The 25,434-nt window shown below is 32.2% G+C and overlaps 1 protein-coding gene across 2 annotated transcripts in view; it reads left to right on the forward strand.

Annotated features, from left to right (window-relative positions):
* Positions 1 to 25,434, forward strand: part of LOC140439882 (uncharacterized) — a 284,930-nt gene that overhangs the window by 40,201 nt on the left and 219,295 nt on the right. The gene's annotated exons all lie outside the window — the stretch shown is intronic.

Genomic DNA, 25,434 nt, shown 5'->3' on the forward strand with positions numbered 1-25,434 from the left:
ACCGCGCTTTAATGCTCCAGACCATCTCTTTCCCCCCTATAGCACTTTGATCGCGATAGGGGCACAACTATCAGCCAAATGCTCTTCAAGTGGAGGTCCTGGGTAATAGAACTTCAACATGGTTTCCTAACCGAATTCAAAACTCAGGACAGCGCATTGTCACTATATTCATGTTATCTTAATCTGGCTTATCCGCGAACTAAAATTGCTTACTTGGGTCTCAAGTCTCCGCTCTGAGCTAGACTCAGTTCGGCGACTTGGTGCTTAAGGGGTTGGGCCCTACGTGCCCGAGTTTTTAATGGCTTTTGTTAATTTTTTTTTGTGGCTTGCGCTGGTTTTTGTTAGTAGTTTTTTGAATTTTTTGGTGGCCGAAGCCGTTTTTTGTTGTTTTTTGCATTTTTTTTGTAGGATGCCTGAAACATAAAATCAAAATTAGTGTATATTAATATATTAAATTATCTATTTAAAATTAACTGGGTCCACGCTGTACGTTGCGATGGTCCACGAGTGTTATGAGCTACGAACTATCTTCATTGTGCGTTGTTGTTGTTTTTTGAAGTGTTTTCTCTCTGGTTTTTTGTTTTCTCTCTGGTGTGATTGTTGATTGATTTTCTCTCTAGTATTATGATTTTATTCTACTATTTGTTGTTTGGGTCTTTTGTGCTTCCATCTGTGGAAAGCGTCGTACCTCATTATCTCTCGCAATATGTGGCTGGGGTGGTTTTCTATCTCCGTAAACTTTATCCTACCTTTTTCTTACATTGTGTCAGTCACTCTGATTTGTTGAAGTTCTCTAAAGAGGAGTCTTTCTACTACGTATCTCGGTACGTTGACTGCTTCTCTTAGGCTGTTGTTATGTGCCGCTTTTATTTTCTTTTTTGATGTATTGCATATGTGTCCCCATGCGAGAGATACATATGTTGTATAGGAAGAATTATACTATTTATTAATCTTATTTTTGTTTTCAGTCTTTTGTTTGCTTGAAAAAGTTTGCTTTTTCTTCCTGCTATGCTTCTTATTGCTGCTCTTGCCATATTGGCTTTTTACACTGTAGCTTCTACATGTTTGCTAAACGTTAAACCTTTGTCCATGATTACTCCGAGGTATTTTGCTTCACTTTTTCACTCGACAGGATCGTCTTGCACAGTTACCTGTTCTTCTGGTTGTTGGTACCTCTATTTGAAAAGGGCAGCCTTGTGTCTTTTCGGAGTTTATAGTGATTTTCCATTTTAAACTCCATTCTATGTCGTTTAGCGCTGTTTGTAAGTTGTTTCCTGCTATGTCTACATTTCTGTGTTTGGCCGATATCTCTGTCGTCGGCATAAAGGCTTAGTAGTGTACCTGGTGTTCTAGGTATGTCTACTCTATTTGTTGTCATTCGGTTTATATGATCGTTCTATTTAACTTTTCTATTTTCTACCCAGTCCTTTTTGTAAATTTTTATGAACCAATATTAGTTCATTTATTCCAGCTAAATTGCGTCATTTTACTTAGGCTTATTTGGGATATATTTCAGCTAATTTATTTGAGTCAAAATTTTGGTTGATTTGTTGATTCTATTAGAGATGGCAATATTTTTTTGTTGTTACCTTTTTTTTGAGCGAAACTATTTCTTTTTTATTGTTCTGAAGCTATTTTCTTGTGGCATATTAAAGTAGTTACTATTTAAATGGGAATAAGCCACAATTAGTGGTTAAAGTACGTTTATTGTCGTTTCAATTTCCACTTCGGAAAACGATTTCCTAGCAGATTATTTTATGTTGTTTTTCTCCCATTTGGTATCCTTTTTTAGTTTTTATTTTTTAAATTATTTCATCCATGATTAGGTCAAATAATAGAGTACTCATAGAATCTCCCTGTCTTATCCCATTGATTGTTTTAATTGGGTTGGTTGGGTGGATTGGCTTAGTTCTTCTTCTATTTTTACTTTTATTGTGTTTTTATGGTAGATATATTCGTTTCCAATCAGCTTACATACTCTTATACAACAATGTACACTATTTAGCCGCAATCCCCAATTTGCAGGAATTTTTAATATGCACATTTTTGAACCATCTATCCATCCTTTCTTAACTGTACCGTATAAGTTTTGTCTAAATATTAGATTCGTTGCATATTTAGTCATTTGTTCTAGATATTTATTACATCGGTTGAATATTATTTGGATTTCCATGACTGCTTGACGTTTATTTATTGTTTCAAAGCCCATTTTCTTTATCCAATTTTAAAAAGTTTTCTCACAACAGTTCATGTTCCGACCTCGTTGTTTCTAATTTCTTCCTTATTATTCCGATTGTAGGTATTTCATTGCTTCTGTAGCAATCGTATATTGTGGTTTTTAATATGTTTATAAGTGAAGCATCTATAGGCCTTTCAAATGTGTAGCCGCATTGCTTCTGCGAAGATGAACTATTTTGTATACAGTTGAAAGTGGAATTTCTGTTAAATCAAAAGTTGCTTATATCAACAGTTTTTCATTGAAGTAGAATTTGCTGTGTATACTTTGAACACATTAAAACATACTTGCTGTGTCCCAGCATTTAAATGCATTCGAATCTTCTTTACGGATAATTTTTTTTCAGGAAATACATTTACACCTTCATTGACACTGGCACTTTCTACAAAATCAGTGTTGTTATTGTGCGCAATATTTTCAACCACATTATCCCACAGATGCCACATTTATATTAAATTACAGCAAACAAAACTCTACACTCTACTAAAGAACCGCTACATCACTATCCAAAATAATTAAATTACAACAAACAACACTACTAACAAACTGCTTCCCAATTATCTTACTAAAACGGCATTCAGTCGGTTGCAACAGAGAAGGGATCAAACGTAGCCGAATTTAAAACATTCTACAATATATATATATATATATATATATATATATATATATATATATATATATATATATATATATATATATTTATATACAAATTTGACAAGAGTATGCTTTAAAAAACAAACAGTTTTCAAAATTGCAACCATGAATACTAGAACTCTACTTTCTGATGAAAGCTTTAAAGAAATGGAAAAAGAATTAGAAAAGATCAAATGGGACATCGTCGGAGTTAGTGAAGTGAGAAGGCGAGGTGAAGGCCTCGAGACCCTAAAATCCGGTCACTTGTTTTACTATCACGGAGAACAACATAAGTCAGTAGGAGGCGTCGGATTCTTTATAAACAAACAGCTAGCAGGAAATCTAAAAACTGTCCAATCAGTATCCACTAGAGTTACATATGCCACGTTCAAAATAAATACTAGGTATTATCTAAAAGTTATCCAAGCCTATGCTCCAACAACAGAATATACAGACGAGGAGATCGAAGTGTTTTATGATGATTTAAGCACAGCCATCACAAACGACCGTACACATTTCACAGTTATATGTGGAGACTTTAACGCCAAAATAGGAACAAAACTGGATCCAGCAGAAACTGCTCTTGGAAATTTTGGAAGTCAGGGACGGAACGACCGTGGCGACACTCTTTTAAACTTCTTACTAGAGAAAAACCTATTCCTAATGAACAGTTACTACTACAAGAAACCTCACCGCAGATGGACGTGGAAAAGCCCAGATGGGAAGACGACAAACGAGATTGATTACTTTATCACTGATAAAAGATACATATTTACAGATGTGACAGTGCTAAATAAATTTGCGAAATCAAGCGACCATCGTATGGTGAGAGCCACCATTGTGTTAAATACCAACTATGAACGACACAATATGATAAAAAAGAAGCAAATAAACATATGGACACATCCAAACAACGAACAAAATTTTGAAGATCATATCGGTAAATTCCTTCAAGAAAAATCATCAACAAATGATATTAACATCCTAAATGACATAATAGTAGAAGCAATAAGAGAAGCTCAAAAGAAATGCTGCCCAAAAAGCGTGAAGGAAGAAAAAATTAGTCTGGACACACAGAAAAAAATGGAACAAAGAAGAATACTGAGAAGCGACGAAAACTCTAGTAACGACGATATAAATAAAATAAACAAGGAAGTATCAAAGAAATAAGAAAAGACCTAAGAAAATACAGAGATGAGAAAATCATCAAAACTATTGAGGAAAATAAGAGTATGAAAATAATGAGACGCAAACTTACAAATGGAAATAAACAAATAGTCAAACTCAAGGATAGAAATGGCAACATCACATCAAACAGAGAACATTTGTTACAAATTGTGGAATCATTCTATGGGACATTATATAGCAACCAATCGACTCTAGATATAGTTGAATATCAGCAGAGGAAGGTTCAAAATCAGGGTTCCGAAGATATCCCAGAAATCTCCTTGGACGAAATTTACAAGGCTCTAAAAAAGATGAAGAATAACAAAGCTCCGGGGGAGGACGGTGTCGTCACGGAAGCGATAAAGATAGGAGGCTCAGTACTGATAACCAAAATTCAAAAGCTCTTTAATCTATGTCTATGGAATCAAAATATCCCAACAAAGTGGAATAATTCAATAACTGTACTCTTACACAAGAAGGGAGATATAGCAGACCTGGAAAGATACAGACCAATCAGTCTCCTTAACCATCTTTATAAATTATACACCCGAATAATAACGAACAGATTAGAGACAAAGCTGGATTTTTACCAACCTCGGGAACAAGCCGGTTTCCGCCCTAATTACGGCACAAATGATCACCTGCAGTGCCTAAAAACCCTGATAGAAATAACTAACGAATATAACCGTCCCTTGGCATTGATATTTGTAGACTTTAAAAAGGCGTTTGATACAGTGGAATTACCGTCCATCTTAAGAGCACTACAAGATTGCAGGGTCGACCACAGATATTGTAATATAGTTAAAAATATATATGAAAATGCCACAACAACCATAAGTCTACATTCAGCAACTAATAAGATAAAGATAAAAAGGGGAGTCAGGCAAGGTGATACCATGTCACCAAAGCTGTTCATTACCGTTCTTGAGTATGCATTTAAAAGACTTACATGGCAACAGAAAGGAATATCCATCGATGGAGAAAGATTAAACCATCTACGTTTTGCGGACGATATCGTGCTTCTGTCAGATAATCTGGGAGAGATCAAAGACATGCTCCAAGAACTGAATTACATACTACAAGAAACTGGGCTGGAGATAAATTTCGAGAAAACCAAAATGATCACCAATATGGTTCCCAGCGAAGAGATACAGATCAATAACAACAAGGTAGAATTAATCGATAAATACACATACTTGGGTCATGAAATCAGAATAACCAGAGACAACCAAACCTGCGAGCTAAATAGACGAATCACGTTGGGATGGGCGGCATATGGAAGGATGAGAGACATTTTTAAAACAAATACTCCAATTCACCTGAAAAGGAAGGCATTTAACCAATGCATCCTACCAGTCTTGACCTACGGAGCAGAGACCCTAACTTTAACGAAAGCTACTGCCGAAAAACTGAGGGTAACACAAAGGCGAATGGAGAGATCAATGCTGGGTCTGACCTTGAAAGATCGCGTGAGAAATGAGGAGATACGCCGACGAACTGGCGTTGACGATATTATACTGCGAATCAATAAACAAAAGTGGAGGTGGGCTGGACATGTTGCTCGAATGGAAGACGGAAGATGGACGAAGAGATTATTGGAGTGGAGACCAAGAGCCGACAAGCGAAGTCGAGGCAGACCACCCACCCGATGGACCGACGACCTAAGGAGAATAGAAACAAACTGGATTGCAGCAGCTAGAGATAGAGAGAACTGGAGACGTTTGGAGGAGGCCTATATCCAACAATGGATGTGAAAACGGGGCTGGATGATGATGATGATGATATATATACAGGGTGAGTCATGAGGAACTTTACATACTTCTACCATATGTAGAGTCCCTCAGGGAGCATATCATGTGGCCACTAAAAAATGTCAACTCCTCTTCTTTATTAATTAACAGGGTGATTTGTGTAATTGACCATTTATTTTATTTTACTGTAGTGTTTATACGGCTCATTTGATTTTTTTAATTTTTGCATGATACAGTACACTACTATCAAGCATTCGACTGGTATTAGCTAAACTAAAATATTCCAGGACTGGCTTTGGAAAAATTAATTTAGGGATTCGTATTAAATATTACACCCTGTATAAATTTTTTTTTAAAATGCAATAAGTGATTTTCAAACTACATAAATAGCCAATGAAAACGACATATGCGACAATGTTGTCGCACTTTTATTAAATTTTTAGTGAACGATCAAATCTTACCAAAAATAGAACAACCATAATGAAGTATCAAATTATAAGGTATTAATTTAAACAAATGTTATAAATTTCAAACACTTTAATTAAAATGAGTTCCTACAACATAATCTAATACGTAGAAAATTAACATCTTTACTGTCACTTTGTATTATCTCTACGATAGAATCAATTGTTTTTCAATTTTAAATTTTTACTCACAGATCGTATTGGGGCATTATTTTCGATAAATAATAAATTAAATTGATTAAAAAGTCAAACCTCTTGTATGTGTTAGTTTTTGTTGATTGTAAATGATTAAAATTTTATGTCAAATAATAATACATTGCATCAACTGTACTAAATAAAAATAAATCTAAAAAAGTTTAAACTGAAGGTTGGCGTTGACCGTTTGACGTTTTTGATATTTTATACCTATTGTCATTATTGTCATTATCAATTGTTATTTATGTGTACAAGAATACATATTTCTTCTGTCATATCTACGTTAAGTACATTGTGTTAGTTTTGGTAGCGCTTTTGTTACTTTCGTTCAAAATGCCACATTAGTTTTCGACCACAGAATATGCAGACATAATATTTGTTTATGGATTCTGTAATGGGAATGGTAGGGCTGCTAGTAGAGAATATCGCAGGAGATTTCCTAATCGTCGAACTCCCAGTCATCCAACATTTGGGTCAGTTTTTAATTATTTTCGAGAAAATGGCACTTTTCCTAATGGAACAACAGAGCGACATGTAGATGAAGCGCAGGAAGATGACATTATGGACGCCGTTACTATGAACCCTACAATAAGCACTAGACAAGTAAGTCGAGAACTCAATGTTACTCAATCAAAAGTAAGTAGAGTCTTACAAAAAAAGAATCTATACCCATATCACATTCAAATGGTTCAGCGACTACATGCTGGAGATGAGATCGATAGGTTGGAATTTTTTAGATGGATTAACAATAATCGACCAACGCTATACAGGACACTATTTACAGATGAAGCCCAATTTACCAGAGACGGGATAAATAATTCACGAAATTCACATGTGTGGGCAGAAGAAAATCCCCATGCTATTCGAGAACGTCGTTCTCAGTTAAGGTTTTCGGTTAACGTGTGTAATGGTGTCAAAAATAACCAATTAGTAGGTCCTCACTTTTTTGATGGTCCTTTAACAGGGCAGGTCTATTTGAACTTTCTACAAAATATTTTGCCGAATTTGCTTGCCAACGCGAACGTTGCTATCCGAGGGATGTATTTTCAGCATGATGGGGCACCCCCACACTTTTTACTGGCAGTGAGACAACATCTCAATAATGTTTATGGCAACAGGTGGATAGGACGGGCAGGTCCTATTTCGTGGCCTTCAAGATCTCCTGATTTCAATCCCGTTGATTACCATATTTGGGGACGATTGAAGCAACTAGTTTACGTAATTCAATACGTCAATTAACAATTCGGCAACAAAAATGTGTACAGGCTGCAGGGTTCCATTTCGAAAATCTATTTTGAATTATTTTTATTTTGTTACCATTATTGTATCTTTTCCAGTTCTAATTTATGGGTTTATCAAAACTATGTACATATTTTTAGTTTTTTTTTTAATTGTTCTTCGTTATTGTTAGTAGTTACTGTTTTTTGTTGTGCAGTGACTCAGTTTATCATTTCAATTAAAATGTTTGAAATTTATAACATTTGTTTAAATTAATTACCTTATAATTTGATACTTCATTATGGTTGTTCTATTTTTGGTAAGATTTGATCGTTCACTAAAAATTTAATAAAAGTGCGACAACATTGTCGCATATGTCGTTTTCATTGGCTATTTATGTAGTTTGAAAATCACTTATTGCATTTAAAAAAAAATATATACAGGGTGTAATATTTAATACAAAACCCTAAATTAATTTTTTCAAAGCCAGTCCTGAAATTTTTTAGTTTAGCTAATACCAGTCGAATGCTTGATAGTAGTGTACTGTATCATGCAAAAATTAAAAAAATCAAATGAGCCGTATAAACACTACAGTAAAATGAAATAAATGGTCAATTACACAAATCACCCTGTTAATTAATAAAGAAGAGGAGTTGACATTTTTTAGTGGCCACATGATATGCTCCCTGTAGGACTCTACATATGGTAGAAGTATGTAAAGTTCCTCATGACTCACCCTGTATATAATATAACACAAACTTACCAAACTTTTAATAAAGCAATGGTTAGACTTGCTCGTTTACTTTACAGACTTGTTAATCGGAGAAACAGTGTCGGTAGAACAAAATAAAATGAAACTTACACAAAGTAACTACATAAATACGTAATTTGTAATAAATTTTAACTTATAAACGAAACCATTTGTTCAATACACTAAACCTATAATAGCAGATATAATTTAGTTTTTATGCTGTGCGCCTTCTTTATGTTAATTAGCAATATGGTGAATGCCCCCAGTAGTTTGCCGATCCTAATAGTTTATTTACCGATCTATACGAAGACAGCTGATATTACATATAATCTAATATTTATAACAGGAACATAACACAAACGTTCCAAAATGACATTAGATGAATACCATCGATTCCTTAATTCTCCTAATGTTAACAGATGTTAGAAATATGTTTCCATACTTGCACAGATGATCCGCATAATGATGAGCATTAAAATAGCAGTCATAAATTGTGCCTCAATTAAGGATGATGGAAATGCAAAACTAGTTGTTGAAACGGTTAAAAATCAATATAGCATAATATTTTAGTGATTATGAAGTCGTATGGTATAAGTATTAATAATATTAATGGAAATCGATAAAAGTATGGACTTAACGTTACTAAATGCCGTAGGTTATAAACTCTTAACGTTAGGTTGCTACAGTGCTTATTTTTTTGGTATTTGACTCAACACAGAAAAAATATTGTATGCATCTCGTGTAAAAAGTGTTGTTCAAATTACAGGCAATAATTATATTTTGTGTTTGTTCCATAAATAACTATTATTGACAAAAACTGTTCAGTTGCCATGTAAAGTCAGTTTATAAACTACGTCTCAGGACCAGCAACCCTCGTTGAGAGCTTACGTTACCATGAAGTAAATCTACTTAAAATTTTAATATCTTACATAATTATCAGCAACAATGTAATCTATTACCAATTAAATAACATTTAAAGAGTTTTCAGCCACATATTTGGTGGCTATAAACATGTATACCTAGTAGTAGCACTGAAGATAGACTAATCAATCCAAACACGTTCAGTGATGTAACTCGTAAGGGTTCTTTTAAATAAATATACCTTCTATAAAGGATTTTTTAATACAGATTTGGAAATATACTACTGAAAATGGGTATCAGTGATGCAAGAGCATTCTGTAAGGATGTAATGCAGTTCCCCTAGTTGCATAACAATATGTCACAAATATCGATTGTAGAATAACAACAAAAAACAGTCAATCAACTAATACGTAATTTCCCAGTGGAATTATTAGTGTTGGTTTCAAATAGATATGGTGAAATGTTATTGGTGATATTGTAAAAAATTTGTAGCCTTTAACCCAAGTACTAAAAACACCTGCCAGGATATTTCAAATACTTTATGCTGAAATTATTACTCCGTCAGCCAATTGTTGCATAAAGACTATTAAATTCAAAAGTATAAATTTCAATCTCTCTATAATGACACCCCAGCCTTTTTATTCGCCACACAAAAGGTCAAATATTAAGTAATGACCGAAGAGTTTTTATCATAACTATGTAATTTATTTAATAACTGTATAAACAATGTGTGAGTATATAATAAAAGAACTGTATTGCGGCCAATCAGCAGAAATTCGCATTAAGGGACACTTAACAGATTTTTTACTGGTTTAGAGTTTAACGAGATAAACGAATGCAATATCTATCTTTTTATTTATTATTGTTCAGTAATAACTTCAACTGTTTTCGAGATTAACGCAACTGAGTACAGTACATTCAACCAACTTACACCTCTAAACGATTCACGGAATTCGCAGAAAACTTTTCGTTGTAGTAAAAGGTACGGTAAACTGCACTGGTGTTCTCCATAATGTTGAACACTTTGCTAAATTGTATTTGTCATTAACCCGTTGTTCATAGTTTTGCATATTCTGTTAATTTTTTTTTCTATCCTTGCATAATATTATTTAACGTAAATTTCTTTCACCTACTTATTTAATAATTTTGAAGATATACTTCTATACGCGCGTTCGACGTTGGAAATTTGTACGGGAGTGAATCGGCAAAATCATTACATATGTAAGATATAGATAAGAGAGAGACAGAAGATATATTTTCTCTCTCTTTCCCTCTCGAGAATGTATGACCGGGAACTGTCAATTTTGGAATACAATACTGTTATGTGTAATTGGCAAATTTTTTGCGTGTTTTCTTCATACGCTGGTATATGTGAGTTCGAATCCCAATACGAATTTCCTTTTTTATTTTTGAAACATTTAAAAACCCCATGTTAATCTTATTAAATATATGTAATACACGCAAAAATGCGAAATTTTAAAATAAAATGAAAATTTAGAACATAATCCGAGTTGTTGGTTTTTTTATTTTTATCTTTCCCAAACATTTTTTGAAGTTATACTTCTATACGCGCGTTCGACGTTGGAAATTTGTACGGGACTGGATCGGCAAAATCATATTGCATATTGCATTTTAATTTGTATTGTATTATTATATTGAATTATGTTGCAGTGTATTGTATTGTATTTTTATATTAATAACAAAATAAACAATGAATTTTACTGCAGAGTATGTGTAAATTTTTTTACACACTTTTTACACTTTTAAACTCCTATATGAAAATAAAAATATACATTTTCATCAAAATATTGATTCAATCCTCCATTTACTATACTCCTATTACAGGTCAAATGTTGTTTATATACAGCAAACGATGCACCATATACCTATATACCTAATTCTGTTTCTCTTTCTGCTCTGTCTTACCTATAGCATTACATATGTAATGATTGTGCAAATTGACTACCATATAAATTTGTAACGGCAAACGCGTGTATAGAAGTATAACTTCTACCGGCAGTCCCACTGGACTGCCACACCCGTTTTTTTTTATAAACAAATACTACCTTGCTAAGGATAATTTATATTCAAAGTAGATATACAAAGCACTAAAATATCACTTTTAACTTTTGTTTTATTTGTTTATTGTCGGATTTCTAAACTTTTTATCAAACATAATTAAATTACAATCGGCATTCCTAATGATCATTATGCTAATTTGTTTAATGTATTTAGTATCTTTGTAAGCGGTTATATTATATTTTACCTCTCAAGCACAACAGTTAGAAAGTTTCTGTCATATTGATCTAAACTGAGTATATGTAATTCAAACATGTAGTTTTAAGTGACCATCATTCCTAGACGTTTAGAGTACATAATAATAAATGTACATAAATACTTTAGAGAATGGTGGACCTTTAAGGTCATTATTATGTATAAATCAACGCGTTTGTGACGCACTCGGGATAAGTGAAAGTAAGCTAAAAACTGTAATGAAGACTGTCAGAGATTCTCAAGAAGATCTTACCGTGATTGAGTATCACGAAGACAAGAAAATAACTCATAAACATTATAAGAGCATTTATACATTGATGGAGAAAAATTTGAAATTCGCAATATTTTATATCGAAGCCGTGAAAACAATCAACATATCTGTTTAGATACTTTACTGACCAACATAAGAGAAATACAACTTTCTGAAATTCAGAAGACTAGCCTTTAAAAAGTGTTGAGAAATTTGGGATTTAAATTTAAAAAAGTAAATAATAGGTTACTTTTAGCAAAAGGAGTAGTGTGGTTCACAGAAGAATTAAATTTTTAAGAGAATAAACTAGACTTAAATCTGAAAATGCAACATTCGTATACTTAGATGAGACATAGATATTTGCAAAGGGTGGGATTAAAAGAATTTGGCAAGACAGCATAAAATCAATAAAACATACAAATAGCGAAATCAAAAGACACATCATTCTTCATGCAGGAGGGAAAGAAGGCTTTATAGAAAACACAGATTTGATTTTTTCTTCAAAATCAAAATCTGCTGATTACCATGAAAACATGAATGGAGATATGTTTGTTAAATACCTTGAGGAGAAACTGTTACCTAGTCTGAATGAACCATTAGATATAGTTTTAGATAATGCACCTTACCATTCGGAAATTTTGGAGAAACAACCAAAACAGTCGTGGAGTACTTACCGAGTATAAAAAATAGGAGTTATTGGAATTTTCGAAACGTAATGAAAAACCGTGACAAACCAATACTTGGGACACATTACAAGAGGTGAAAGATATGAACTGCTTCGAATAATTATGCAAGGGAAAATAGCAGGAAAAAGGTCCATAGAAAGAAGACGAAACTCCTGGCTAAAGAATCTACGGGAATGGTATAGCTGTAGCAGCAACGAATTGTTTCGGTCAGCAGTTTCGAAAATACGTATAGCCCTGATGATCGCCAACCTTCGGAACGAAGATGGCACTTGAAGAAGAATGAAAAACCAACATTTTATATAGTTGACCAAATTGTATCAAGTTATGGACATCAAGTACTACAGTTACCGCTGTATAACTGCCAGTTTAATCCCATCGAACACATCTGGGGTATACGTCAAACGTATTATGATAATCACTTTGGATGCAGTGGATACAGTGACGAGCGACGATGCAGTTAGGGAGATGTGGCAAGAAGCTCTTAAAACTACAACTTCAGAAATATAGACCAAAACTGTAAATAAATGTGAAAAATTAATAGAAGACTGGTGGATCTGGGAAAATAAAATTAGTGAATTTAGTGACGATGATGATGCTTTATAAATTTAAATAATCAGTAAGTACACTATTATAAGGTTATTTACAAAATAATTGTACAGCAGGTTAACCATTATATTTATACATTCATTATCAGCCAAATAAACAATAATATTTGAAATTCCATTTGACATTTCGCTCCTCATTTTATAAAAATTAACTCTAACTGATAATACAGGTAAAAATATTCTAAACAAAGTAAGTAATTAAAAAGATTATGGAGAACTCCAGTGCAGTTTACCGTGCCTTTTACTACAACAAGAGGTTTTCTGAGAATTCCATTAATCGTTTAAAGGTGTAAGTTGGTTGAATGTACTGTAATTAAAATACCAGAAGAGCACTTCCAATAACCAACAATAAACACACCTGTAATATAAAGTTTCTATTAGGACGAGAAATCAGAATTATATACAATTTAAAGGGAACAAACTTAAACTGAATGTTCAACATGCCCTCCTCCGACTTCCATGCGTTTTCTAAATCTTGTGATGAAGGATGTTCGGACGTGAAAAAAAAATTTATCTCATAAAATTAGCAGCATTTGTTTATTTTCTCAAAAATTCGTCTCGTGAATTAACTTCATTGGCATGAACTAAGAATTTCATATATCAAAAAATAAGAATTAAGCGAATTATGTTCATATATTTGTCTTCTTACAACCAGTAAAAGATCATACAAAATATCACTAAAAGTATTTTGCAAGAAAAGTCATTTAAATTTGGAAGAAGAACACATAAGCAAAGTAGTTATTTATTCGATGGGATTAAACTAGCAGTGGTATGGTAAAAGGCGTAAAACTTGATGACCGTAACTTAAAATAATATACTACAATCTACTACAAAAATTTTTGATTTTGGATTTTGTTTCGCCAAACGTAATAATTCAGATTTTAATACATTTGTGCAATCGGTACTTTACTGTTCTTTAATTTTTTTTTTTTTTCATTTCACGAATTTATCGGACTTTAAATAATTAATTACGTCGGGATCACTTGATACGGGAAGAATTTTTCATGTAATCACTTTACAAACATTTCCCTGTTCATTTGTTTTAAACCTTTTTTTTATTCGATAATTTCAATAAATGCCTCTCCCATTTCCTTCCATGCTTCTCAATAAAGCTGCTTGTTCAATAACGTCTTTTTCTTTTATTCTCTCTATAATTGATAAATAAGTTTGATCTTCCCGAAATGAAATGCCTAGTATCTATCGTCCATGGCTATTTGAGTTTTCCTTGACTTTTTTCAAATTTGCTTGGGTAAATGTCCACGTCTGAGCTCCATATGTTAGGACGTGGTGGATATAAAAATTAAATGATTTGGTTCGAAGTTTGTGAGATATTTGTTATTTACGTTTGCTCCGAATGGTTAATATGAGCTTCACATCTTAAGTAAAATTTAGTATTTCCATCTACTGGAATGAAAATTTCATAGTCTTGAATAAATGGCATTTTTTTCGGTCGACCACTCGTTTTTAAGTTCGAATTTATATGGTTTCACATAAACGACATATATTTTAAATTTTTTGTCATTTGATATTCTTCTCTCTACATGTATATACTCATACCATCTGGCTAAAATAAAATTGAAATAGAGGTGACAGATGTACAAGAACAAAATGGCTTTCTTGCAGACAAATCCTGTATAGACAGCATATTTTCTCTAAAGCAAGTTATTAAAAAAATTTTAGCTCATAACCTTTTAACTTATATAGTCTTTTAAAACGAGGAATAAAAAAATAAAAAAGGAGTACGACAAATTTATAAAAACATGTTGGTAAATATTAAATTGGAAACAAATTAACTAGAGAAATTACTATTAGTAAGGGTCTAACACAAGGGTGCTGCATAGCACTTACATTGTTTAAAATATATCTGAATGAGGCGCTTTTAGTGTAAAGAAAAAAGTGCTGCAATATGGACATCTCAATCGAAAACGAGAGATTATACACGATCCATTTCACTGACGACCAAGCCCTTCTAGGTAAAGACGAGAGTTATATAGACTTTATGCTCAGAAAATTGGAAAAAGAGTACAAAACAGTGGGGCGTTACCCTTAATATATAAAAAACTAAGTAGACCAGAAAGCCTTCAAATTGAAATGGAAACTATAAAATCAACCAAAACCTTCAAATACATCAAAAGCAGGAAATCATGAAGAAGTACAGTCCAGGATTGGCCAAGCAAGATCATCCAATAGACAATTCCACAGACTATTGTATATATATATATATATATATATATATATATATATATATATATATATATATATATATACTTAACAAGCGAGTCTTCTACAGCTGGCGCCGCTTCTCGCATCCTAATTTCCTGCGTTTTCTGTCGAAGCAATCTTCAGTTGTTAAATCTCTGGGCGGTCATTGCATCGTTGACATCGTCTCTCCAGGATCATCTTGGTCTACCTCGTTTTCTTCTAGTTGGCGGAGTCCATTCTTCTATTTTTTTGGCCATCTATTTTCAGGCCTTCTCTCCGAATATCTTCGTTTCTCACCCTATCAAGTCTAGTGAGCTGGCAATATCGTCTCCAGTAGTTCATTTCCATGGCCTTAATTTTTGATTTGTTTCTTTGCTTTATTTCCCAGAGTTCGGCGCCGTACAGCCCAATACTTTCTATTATTGTTTTATAGATTCTTCTTTTATTTTCTTTTGTTATTTTTTTATTCCATAATAGTCCGTGTAGCTGTCTGGTGGCTGATCTTGCTTGGCCAATCCTGGAGTGTATTTCTTCGCTACTTCCTGCTTTTGATGTTATTTGGACTCCCAAGTATTTGAAATTGTCTGTTGGTTTTATAGTTCCCATTTCGATTTGTAGGCTTTCTGGTTTTTCTCCTACAACTAAGTACTCAGTTTTTTGTATATTAATTGTGAGGCTTCATTTGGTATACTCTTCTTCCAGTTTTCTAAGCATGTAGCCTACATCACTCTCGTCTTCAGCTAGAATGGCTTGGTCGTCAGCGAAGTGTATCGTGTACAATCTATCATCTCCGATTGGGATGCCCATATTGCAGCACTTTCTTCTCCACACTGAGAGTGCCTCATTTAGATATATTTTGAAGAGTGTAGGTGCTATGCAGCAGCCTTGCTTTAGGCCCTTACTAATAGGAATTTCTCTAGTTAATCTATTTCCAGTTTTAATGTTTGCCGTCATATTTTTGTAGAGCTGTTGTACTGCTTGTATATTTTTTTTGCTTATTCCTTGTTTTTCCATTGCTACCCAAAGCATTGAAAGTGGTACACTATCGTATGCCTTTGTCAGATCTATAAAGACTATATGAGTTGAAAGGTTGTGGGCTAATCTTTTCTCGATAACTTGCTTTAGAGAGAATATACTGTCCATACAGGATCTGCCTGCACGAAAGCCATTCTGTTCTTCAACATCTGTCATCTCCTTTTCAATTTTGTTTTTTATTATTTTTCCATACAGTCTTGAGAGTGAATTTATGACACTTAGCCCCCTGTAGTTTGAACAATTCTTTCTATCTCCTTTTGGTAGATGTTGTTAATATGTGCTTTTGTCCACTCCGGTGGTAAGTCGTGTCCATTATAGAATAAGGTGAAGACATACGCCAGTAATTCCCGTAATACTTGTGGGCTATGTTTTAATAATTCATTTGGTATACCTTGTGGTCCGCATGACTTCCGATTTTTTAGAGTTTGTATTGCATTCTCGACTTCCTGTACTGTTATTTAATCGTCTTCACTGAATTCCAGTTCATATGTTGTTGAACTGATGTTCGTGAATTGAGGTCTTGCTTCAGTCAAAAGTTGTGAGTAGTGTTCGATCCAAGATCTTTCTTCTATTAAATCTATTCTACTCGTTTCTTTTCTGTTTGTTCTCAGATTTTTTACCGTTTTCCATGCTATTGTAGAGTAATAAAATAACAAAAGAAAATAAAAATTTATAAAACAATTAAACAATTGCATTGGGTAAAGCACCGAACTGGGAAATAAAATATATATATATATATATATATATATATATATATATATATATATATATATATATATATATATATATATACAGAAATCATGGTGACGCAATAAAGTCTAATTTTAAATAAACATAATGGTTACATAATATTTTCTATTTAAATTCACTAAAAAGTTTCGACTCAATTTTACCATCTGGAATCATCCAAGTGGCGTCAAAATATAAAATAATAAATACAATAGTGTTCCTTACCCAAAACTCTGCCATTGTCGTTACACGTAGTTTTGCAACAATATATAAATATATAGTGAAATTCTTAACAAAAAACGAAAAAAAAAAGTTTTAATTTTAACACACTGTTATTTTTTCCACAGCAACATTTCATTAAAGCATATTTAATCAAATGGGCTTATTTTGATCTAAATAACCTAAGCATAGTCTACGTCCCAATAATTATAACTCACCCTGTATATTACATTATATTTTGCCTTATAAGGAACCATTACTAACTCTGTGATGTGCACAAAAAAGTAATGCGTATTCTGTATTTTATTCTAAACATATTTCATAGTCGCATGAGAAAGACCTTATCAGATAACTAAAAAGTATATTAAGTCTTGAAACAGTTCATGGAATAAATGAAGACGTGTAGTAAGAATTATGCGAATGTCGGTTTTGTGTAGAAGTTACCAAGACTTGTTTTATTGCTAAGAGCATCAAAAAACTTAGTTGATTCTTATAAAAGGAACAAAATCCTTGTAAAATTAAAACCAATGGAGTGCAGAAGGAATTGGAAAATACTGAATAGGTATTTAAAAATCGGTAAGACATATAATTATATTACAAACATTGAAATGGATAGGGTTGGAGATGTGGAACAACCCTGCAGGAGCCCTTTTGTTGTGTTGAAGTCTCCTATGATTCTTGTTCCCATATTCCAATATTCCAAGAAACTTCTTAAAATAGTGGAAGTGACAGCTAAATTTTAATAATTTGGTATTATTACTTTTGCGGAATGTAATAGTTTAAGCTATCATGTGGGTTTAAACCGTGATCAGAGTTCGACATACTGCGAACAGCGCAAAGTCTTGTTTATATTAATATAAAAAGTAGGATCTTTCTGTTGTATTTTAATAATAAATTTTTTGCTAAACATAATAAAATTATCTGACTGATTCATTTATTTTTTCAATTAACCCCATCCACTACTAAGATTTTTAAAATGATAAAAAAAGAACAAACAGTAAATTAATAGATAATTAAATTTCAAAAAGCCTCAAACAAATTTAACAAAATTCAATTTAACAAATTTAATACATACTATAAAAACAACACTAACATGTGTCATGTTTCCGATTTTCTATTCAGACATTGTTAAAATGTCGCCGTTATTATATGGACTTTTTCGTATAATATATATTTATAGAAGGAATATTTAATGTTTCTATGTAAATGATGTACCATGGCATAAAAGTAAAAGTTAATAGTATAAAGCAATTTTTGGAATGATTTATTAGCGGTCTTTTAAAATCGCCAAACAATTAAAATATAAATTAAACAACAAAATAAAAAGTGCTGGGTGACCCATTATAGGCCAGCGTCCTATTTATAGATCACAGAAAATTTTATTTTTTTTAAACCTTAAAATTTTCTTAGTTAAAGAAAAATTTCCTATAGATATTTTAGGCTGTAGTAAGCTTAAATTAAAATTATAAGATAAATTAGAATTAGAATTGTGTTGTGTTATATGTATTATTGTTTTTTATAAAAAAAAAATTATAATCATCAGACAAATTTACTAGCTTCGTTAAGTGCTTCGTTTCATGCCGGCTTTTTTTTTATTGTTTACTGTATTATTCTTGTTGGTTAATATTTAATATGAACCATAGTCGTGAAAAAATTAGAACTTTTATTTTACTGATCTATAAATAGGACACAGGTACTTAGCGTTATCAAAAAGTGCAGTATTTCAGTATACAGTTGAAATGAATCTGTGCAAAGTGGATGTATTTTTTTTTAATTTTATATTTGTTTATTGCGATTTGCATAAAAAGTTTTATATTATATCATATTTAGGAGAAATTATTCCGCAGTAACTAATATTTTGGACGTCTACAATCTCATCACTTTATAGCTTCCAATGAAATTATTAAACCCTCCGAGATGTAGTAAACTGATCACCGGCAACCTTTGGAGAATCATAATCTAATCATCGCAAATAGATAAACTTATCACCAGCATTTTTGATAAAAGAAGCTGATTTATAATGCGGAATATTACCTGCTACGTGTTCTTTTCAGAATAAATAAGAATCGAGAGGTACTGACCACCATCAAATCTCGAAAGTTACAATTATTCGGACATGTTATGCGAAATTAATCCAGATATGCTCTTCTTTAAGCCATCCTACAAAGAAAAATATTTGGAAAACGAGGTCCAGGAAGAAGAACATCTTGGTTAAAGAACCTCAGAATCTGGTTCATTACAACATCTGTGCAGCTTTTCCGCGCTGCTGCAGATAAGATAAAGATTGCAATGATAATCGCCAAAAGTCGTAACGGATAGGCACATCAAGAAGAAGACCTGTTCTTCTTACTTACGTGGTAATTTATTAAATTCAGAAATTATTTTAAGCAAATTGCTTTAAAATTTAACTGGGTGTCTCATGATGAGTGACCTATTAGACATATTAGACATAATTAATAAGCAATTCACTATCCATGTTAAAGGAACAAGGCCAATTTAAGTAGCTATGCATTGCCAATGTATTGCATTTGCATTTAATACATCCAGACTTGGATTATTCTTTTAAATGATTAAACCTTAGTGGTTTGCAAGCACTTTATGCTCTTTACCTACCACGGGGTGCAGGTAGGCCAGCGATCAGTTTGCAAATCCCTCCGGGTCTATTTTAAAATCCCAGGTTTTATTGCAGTTAAGAGTTTGTCCTATCTACGAGTGCATTTACGCTAATTACTTAATGATTTTACGTGTATCCAATATTTTGACGAATATTATTTTAGATAATACGTTTTAAAATAAAGTAAATGGAATGATTCAGTGAAACCATTTATACGTGGAAAGTGTATCCAATTCGACTACAAATTTTGTGATTTTTGTGGAAGCAGCGGGTATTGTTGTCGGATAATTTTGACTTTTATACTGGCTAAACAATCGCTAAAAATTATTAAAGACCTTAGAATCAAGAACCTGCAAGCCACTGGGTATTTTTTATTAATTTATTTACCAGTAGAGATTTATTATTTCATTTACAAAAATGTGAATATCGAGCAACAGTCTCCTATACAAGATACAAAAACTCTTGGCAAAGAAGCTCGTAGATCATAGGATTTTTGATTTGATCTAAATGAGAAAATACTTTTTGTAGAATGGACCGATATTAACTGTGTTTATATAGCATTTAATTTTGCTCATATAGAACCTCTCGAACAAGCTAGTAGATAGAGTCACAAGCTCAAAGGAAAACGTTTATTTCTTAGCCGCATGTATGTAATACATTCATAGAAGGCAAGGATAATATATAAAACAATTTGATAAATATTTCCCTAAGAACAGTAAGAATCACGTATAACCAAAATTTTAAGATTTTGAAATAAAATTATTTGTTCGTTAATGGGTTAAGTTAAAACTCGCAAACTTATAAGAACACATTTCTTAGTAATGAAAAGAATAAAAAATATATACACAAAACGATATAGACACATAACATAAATACAAGGCAGTGGATCTCTAAACAAAAATGAACTTTTTCCAAAACCTTTTAGTGAGAACAAACGCTTTTGCTTTCTGTTTATATAATAGTTTGAAAACTGATTAAACATTTATTGTCTTGTACATTTTTCGCCATTAAGTAACTAATTCTTTCATTAAAAGTCCATAAGAATAACAAAAGAACGTTACAACAGGTGGTTTTTTAAAACAGCACCTGTACTGACCGTTTTAACACTTCGAAAAATACATCATCCAATGCCATAGTCGGCTAAACAAACATCTGCTCAAAAAGCACTGCATTAGATTTATAATATCAGAATGGTTATAAGAGGAAAACAAATATTGGTAAAGAATAAAGTTAATTTAATGCTTGAATGAACTATTCTGTATTGGCTTTAATAGTAGAAAAAAATATTTAATGATTTACTTTACGTTAAGATACGATATTGTATACAGAGTATTTAGTTGTATTTGTATAAATTACTGTTTAATCCACGTGTACAAATATATTGTAGCAAATAGTAGCCGTCAATGTAATACTTATACTTTATTTGTTTCCAACTGGCAGCTCATTACAAATGCAAATATTTAATAATATGCAAACAGCAAGTAAAGTGGTCCAATTGAAATCAATCAAAATAATATCCGCTGCTGTTGAAATGTATTTTCAAAGAGTCCACTCTGGTCACATAGAAATAACAATGCAAACCCGTGGATTATATACCTAACAGGTATAAAAATGATGATTCAGTGTTGGAGAATCAAAAAGGGACAGATTTATGTTATATATATATATATATATATATATATATATATATATATATATATATATATATATATAAATAAATTAAGGATCACTCGAAAGTGTGGTGGGTTTTTTTCGGTCAAAAGGTGGAGAAAAAAGACAAAGATGATGGCTACTTCATCTATTTATTGAAGACGTTTCGCTTTCTTAATCAGAAAGCATCATCAGTTCATCTAAAAAGAAGAACAATATGAAAAAACCACACAAGCATGGAAAATTTGTTACATGTGTTACCTTAAAAAGATATGTAGCAGTCAGTGATATTGAAATTGTAAAGACGCTTAAGTAAATGGACATTATACGATTACGATGTATAAACAATAATTTGAATTAAATACAGTTAACAATTTGTTCAAACTAAGCACAGCAAAAGAACATGTGGTTTTTTATACATGTATAAGTAAAAAAAACATTGAAAAAGAGTATGAAGAACTAAGAAAATCAGAGATGCACTTCCAATAATATAGTAATAGTTATGATTTAATTTTAACTTTAGGTAGCATTATTAAAGTAATTAATATTGAAATTGAATAATTTAATGTATAATGAAATTACCACTCCTGGCTTCTTGAATGCTGCCGGTAAAATGGTGTTATATTATAACAAACGCGCCAACAACGTGAAAAGACAGTAAACCTTGAGGTCATTAATTATGACAGAACAACAAGGTGAAATACCAACCCTAATAATAGAGCGGTTTATTTAAATAATAAGATGAGTTTGGGTGACAACCTGTTTGTAAGGAACCAATAAATGAAAGGAAAGGTGGTTACTAACACCAAATTTCCCCTCAGTGATCAGTTAAGAAAAAACAAACAAACAAGTGAGGTCAGTCCAAAAACCCATATATAAATCGTCAACGTTGTGGCTGGTTAATCAGCCACAGGTGAAGATCAATTATAATTTCCAACAGTCCAAGGTTCATACAAGACCCTTTTTCCCTTTTTCGATTGTAATCGTACTCATTATACCAAAGTTTTCTCCTTAATTTGGTTTCAAGCCTTGTGTAACGTGTTGGATTTGTAAAGCTGTACTCTTGCCATAAATAGGACCATTTCTTCATCATTCTCTGTTTTGCTATGATTATTTGTTCATCTGTGGTTAATTCGTAATATATTTGTTCCCCCATTACTATGCTTTCTTTGGCAATTTGATCTGCAATTTCATTGTTTGTTATTCCTGCGTGTGCTTTGACCCAGAAGAATTTTATATATTTATTTTGATCTTGTAAATGTTTAAGTATTGCTTGGATGCTAAAAATAATGTCATTGGTTGTGTTCGAGTTTGATTTTAAAATTTTAAGAATGGAAAGTGAATCGGAAAAGATTATAGCATTCTGATCCTCTTCCTGATGAACATATTCTAGTGCTTTTAGAATTGCTATTGCCTCAGCTGTGAAAATAGATGTGTTTTTGTTTAACTTATATTTTTCAGTGTATATAGTGACGTAGTTTATATGTTCCTGTAAAATTTGTTTTATGACTATATACTATTAAATGATGCTTACTCTGAATAAAGGGGTACATTCACAACACAGGAAACAAAGTGATCAAAGTAGTCATTCACTATATTTGTGGTTTTAAGGTCACGTTTCTATATCCATCACAAATAGAAGAAAAGTTTTTATGAATCCAAAAAGGCTTAGTTAGATCGTATTCGTTTAACTTATATATGCTGCTAATGAATGGTGAGTTTTTGTTTAGCGACTTAATAATCATTTTTTCAGCTAAAAATGATCTTCTCAGATCTAATGGAGGTTCGATTGCTTCAGTTCTTAACGGTTCAACTGGTGTAGATTTCATTGCTCCCAGACATATTCTGAGTGATTTGTTTTGTATAATATCCAGCTTACGTGGATTTGTTTTATTGGCTGTTCCATAAAATCTACAACCATAATCAATTATTGATCTTATGTAAGCTTTATAGAAGATTAGAGCTGTTTGAGGTTTTGCACCAAGTTCGCATAATGGATTTTAAGAAGTTTAGTCCTTTATTGCATTTTGTCTCTATTTGTTCAATATGAAGTTTCCAGGTCAATTTTCTGTCTAATTTGATTCCTAAGTATTTGACATTGGTATACCAATTCTGTACCATCTATTGTAATTTTTTGCATCGGTTTCATGTTATGCCTGGTGAAGATTATAACTTTGGATTTTTCTGCGGAGATTTGTAGCCCTAAATCACTTATTGATCTTAAAACGAGTTTCGTGCTTGAATTCAAACGATTGATGCATTCGTCGAGATGTTTGCTACGTGTATAAACAACAAAATCGGCATATTGTATAATAGTTGCTTTAGATATGGAGGTGTGTAAATTAGTAATATATATATTAAAAAGTAATGGTGCAAGGACAGATCCTTGTGGCAAACCTAAATTCGCAGTTTGATATTTTACTGGACACCCATAATGTCCTCTGAGCCCTACTTGCCTGTTTATATGTAATTTGCATATCGTGTTAGCAACTTCTTGAGGATTTGTAATTGCATCATTTTTCCTGTAAGATGAACCAGTTGACATTGTCGTAGGCACCTTTAACATCTAGGAACATCGTTCCATTATACTCGTTTTCAGTTAAGCCTCTTTGTATGTCTGTAACTAAGTGTGTCACCGCATCTATGGTGCCAAAACCGTTTTTAAAACCATTAGTTGGCAGAGCGCCGATTGTATTTAACCACCATTCCAATCGTTTTTAATTATTCTTTCGAAAACCTTGAGTATACATGGCATAAGTGCAATAGGTCTATATGAGTCACATAGGTGGGGTCTTTGTTTGGTTTGTGTATTGGTATTATAATAGTCTTTTTCCATTCTTCTATACTTTCTCCATTGATTCAGATATCATTTAGAATTTTGATTCGAAACATCTTGGCATTGTTTGGTGATTGGAATATCATAGGATATCTAATATCATCATATTCAGGTGATGTATTCTTTCTGTTTTTTATGATATAATTTAATTCTGGTAAGCTAATTTAAGTAGAATTTAAGATCTTGTATTGGACTTAAAAACTTAATTTTTTTTATTCAACCGATGTCACCAATGTTACACCTCTTTAAAATAACTTATATTCATCACCAACTTGTTTACAAATCTTTAACACAATACAACTATAAACTTCAAAAACTTAATTACAACTGACAGTTTTTGACGTTTCAGACTTTACTAGATATTTGGTGATTTTTCGATGTCATCTTGAATATTCTATACTTCTTCCATTCTTCTTCTTTTTCAATGTACTTCTCCTATATTGGACAAATTTTACGGATCTTTCGCATCAATATGTTTAATTTGTAATTTCACCTGACTCTAGATTTTTTTTATATAAAAATACTTCATACAGTACACTTCAACGGCACTAACTTGTCTAAGCTTTGTTATTCTGTTTCTCTTTCCAGATAACTATTAATTGTAAGGATTAAATTTGATACAAATTGATATTACTTTTCCATCAACAAAAACCACTCACCTATCTTTGTGTGCTTTATTGTTTCTATCGTAATATATCAAAACTATTTCACCTTGCATGTGAATTCCAATATATTCCAAAACCACTGATGCAGTGTAATAGAAACCTAATACGAAATGAATTACGCTAAAATGATTTATATGTTCGAGCGGGATTGAAATCCTACGGCTTGAATATAAATTTATTTTATTAATTCCACTGGCAGGAATAAAATATAAATACAAAGTAATAGTATTAACTGTTCTTATATAATATTTATAGTTTCATGCTTGATCTGTGATGAGGTTTATACAGATATACTTGATACATACTGTGTACTGAGCCACCATTCTTTAGTGTACCATATCTTGGCATTTTTATCTTTCATTTTATTTTTAAAGGCATGTCTCTATTTATGAA

This window comes from Diabrotica undecimpunctata, chromosome 4 (assembly GCF_040954645.1).
Source record: "Diabrotica undecimpunctata isolate CICGRU chromosome 4, icDiaUnde3, whole genome shotgun sequence".
Lineage (NCBI taxonomy): Eukaryota > Metazoa > Arthropoda > Insecta > Coleoptera > Chrysomelidae > Diabrotica > Diabrotica undecimpunctata.